Genomic DNA, 3534 nt, shown 5'->3' on the forward strand with positions numbered 1-3534 from the left:
ACCACCCAGATGCCGCGATGTTGCACTTTTTGGAGAAGCCAGCGAGCAGGGGGCGGGGCCAGGCCTCCTCCCACCTTCGGAGACCGCAGCAGACCCCGCCCCCCTCCTCTGGCTGACTGGGATGCGCTATTTTTTACTGCCTGATCGGCTGCCTCGAGTGCTTTAACTGCACAGTAATAAGGGCGGGCCATGGGCGAGGAAACCTAAAATTACACCGGCACGCGCAGCCCATCTGTGGGGGCCGCCCGGCCCTCGTGGTCCTTCACGCGTCTGCCCTTGACGCCGCCGTCGCCGCCGCCGCCGGGGAAGCCTTCCCAGACCCTTGATCCAGGAGCCTGTCGCGGGGCGGGCTCCCTGTGGGCGGGGACAAACCGCAGAGGGGCAGCCTGGCCCTCCGGGGGCGCTAGGGAGAAAATAAAGAGGGGCGAAAGATGGGGGCGTACATCTTAGACGGATGGCCAGGGAAGGCCTTGCTGCGGTGAGGGCCCTGTGGAGACACGGGGCGAGGGCGCACCTGGCCGGGGGGTTGGTGGGTCCCTGGGACAGCCCCTGTGCCCGGCACAGCGGGGAGGGGCCGCGGAGAGGGCTGGGCTGCTTGGAGCGGAGGGAGCTAGGGGCAGGGGCCGGAGGTGAGGGCAGAAGGGCGGGTCAGGCCGTGCAGGGGGCCGGCGGCCCTGTAGAGCCACAGCCCAGGGCAGGGGTCCTCCTCCGGCCTCCCGCTGCCCCCTCACTCCACTCGGAAGGCCTCCGCACGCCAGCATCCCCGCCCTTCGCTGGGCCTTTACCTGGCTGTGCCCCGGCCAGGCACCGCCCCTCCCCACCACAAAACCGCCCCCTCAGCTCCGCCAGACTTTGTTCAAGCATCCCTTCCTGGTGGGGCTTCCTGACACCGCCTTACTGAACCAGCCCCCCATGCCACCTCACACCCCTACTGGCTTTCTCCCCTCCTAGCACTTCGTACATACAGGTATGCACAGAGTAGGTGCCCAATGTATGCTGAAGGTGTATATGGATGAATACCTGACATCCAGGCCTGTGGCCAGCTCTTCCTGGAAGGGTCTGGATACGGATCCAGTGCCCCCAAGGGGGTGAGGGGCCCCCGGCACCGCCTTCCTGCCCAAGATGCCCTCTGGGCTCATCTCTTGGGCTGCCTCGCCAGATGACCACACACTGGGGGCTCAAATAACAGAAACTCACTCTCGCATTCTGGAGGTCACATGTCCAAGATCGAGGTGTCAGCCGGGCTGGTTCCTTCCTGGCGCTCTGGGTTCTGTTCCAGGCTCTCTCCCAGATTCTGGTGGTGCTGGCATTCTTGGGGTTCCTTGGCTTGTGGACACATCATCCCAATCCCAGCTCTGTCCTCCACGGCCCTCTCCTCTGGGTGTCTGTGTCCACATTTCCATCCTTTTTTTTTTTCCTGGCCATGTCTCTCAGCTTGTGGGAGGTCAGTTCCCTGACCAGGGATTGAACCCAGGCCCCTGCATTGGGAGCGCAGAGTCTTAGCTACTGGACCACCGGAGAAGTCCCCATCAAACTCCCTATTTTTTAAATATTCTTTTTCATATTCTTTTCTATTATGGCTTATCACAGGATACTGAATATAGTTCCCTATGCTATACGGGAGGACCTTGTTTATCCACCCTACATATAATACTTTGCACCTGCTAATCCCAAACTCCCAGTCCCTCTCTCTCCCACATTCCCTCCCCCTTGGTAACCACACGTCTGTTCTCTACGTCTCTGAGTCTATTTCTGTTTCGTAGATAAGTTCATTTGTGTCATATTTTAAATTCCACATATAAGTGATATCATACGGTATTTGTCTTTCTCTTTCTGACTTACTTCACTTAGTATGATCATCTCTAGGTCCATCCACGTTGCTGCAAATGGCGTTATTTCATTCCTTTTCACGACTGAGTAATATTCCATTGTGTATATATACCACACCTTCTTTATCCATTCCTCTGTCGATGGACATTTAAGTTGTTTCCAGGGTTTGACTATTGTAAATAGTGCTGACGTGAACATTGGGCTGCATGGATCCATTTGAAATTTGGTTTTCTCTGGATGTATGCCCAGGAGTGGGATTGCTGGATCATATAGTAACTCTATTTTTAGTTTTTTAAGGAACCTCCACACTGTTCTCCGTAATGGCTGCACCAACTTGCATCGCCACCAACAGTGTAGGAGGGTTCCCTTTTCTTCACACCCTCTCCAGCATTTGTTATTTGTAGACTTTTTTTTTTTTTTTGAAAGGCAGACTGCCACATGCAATGCTTCATTTGCATGCGTCTGGAGTCTTGGAAACTTGACTACCCTACACTCTCCTACAAATGGACCTTGAGAGCTTGTTTGGAGGTTCTAGCAGGGGAGTTCAGCTACTTGTGTACCCTTGACCGAAGAACTGTCCTCCTCTATCGGGGAAGGTCATCCTCTTCCACCAGGCTCACAGCTTCCGGAGGGACACACATGGAGCGGAAGGGGTTACCCGCCTAGCTGGCCACATCGGCCTCACATCCTTTGTAGACTTTTTAATGACGGCCATTCTGACCGGTGTGAGTTAGTACCTCATTGTGGTTTTGATTTGCAGTTCTCTAATAATTAGCCATATGGAGCATCTTTTCATGTGCCTATTGGCCACCTGTATGTCTTCTTTAGAGAAATGTCTATTTAGGTCTTCTGCCCATTTTTCGATTGGGTTGTTTGGCTTTTTGTCTATTGAGTTGTATGAGCTGTTTGTACATTTTCGAAATCAAGCCTTTGTCTGTCGCATCATTTGCAAATATTTACTCCCAGTCCATGGGTTGTCTTTTCGTCTTGTTTATGGTTAAACTCCCTGTTTGCAAATTAGGTCCCATTCACAGGAGCTGGGAGTTGGGACTTGAACCTGTCGGTCTGGGCGACACAATTCAACCACAACCCTTCTGGTCCTTGGCTGCCGGTTAAATCGGATTCTGAGCCCACTTAGACCTGCAGAGTCAAGTCTCTGGGGGTCCAAATGCTGGATTTTGGATACTGTTTTCATAACATTTAATTTTGATATAATTTCAAACTTACAGAAAATGTCAAGATTAGTGCCAGAAACTCCTACAGACTCTGCCCAGATTCACCAATTGGTTCCATTTTGCCCCATTTGATTTGTCACATTCTGTGTCCGTAACTGTCTGTACCTGTGTCTACATCTATTATCTATATACATATATAGATATTTATGTGCATATTTCGGAACCGCTTACGACTACGTGAGAAGTGTGATGCCCCTTCACCCATAAACACATCACTGTATATTTTCTAAAACCCAGGATGCTCTTTTATAGCCCGGTGCAGTTCTCAAGATGGGGAAATTTCACATCGATACAATACTCATATCCAGCCCACCGTCCGTATTCGAATGTCACCAGCTGCTCCAATGATGCCCCACTGGGGAGGGTCTTGGTACCCGAGCAGGTTGCCATGGCAGCTGATGCTGGCAGCCAGGTCAGCAGGTGACAGCTCAGAGGAGCCTGGGCTGGACCTCCTAGGGAGCCAGCCTTG

This window comes from Lipotes vexillifer, unplaced genomic scaffold (genome assembly GCF_000442215.2).
Source record: "Lipotes vexillifer unplaced genomic scaffold, Lipotes_vexillifer_v1.1 scaffold225, whole genome shotgun sequence".
In the NCBI taxonomy this organism is placed as follows: Eukaryota; Metazoa; Chordata; class Mammalia; order Artiodactyla; family Lipotidae; genus Lipotes; species Lipotes vexillifer.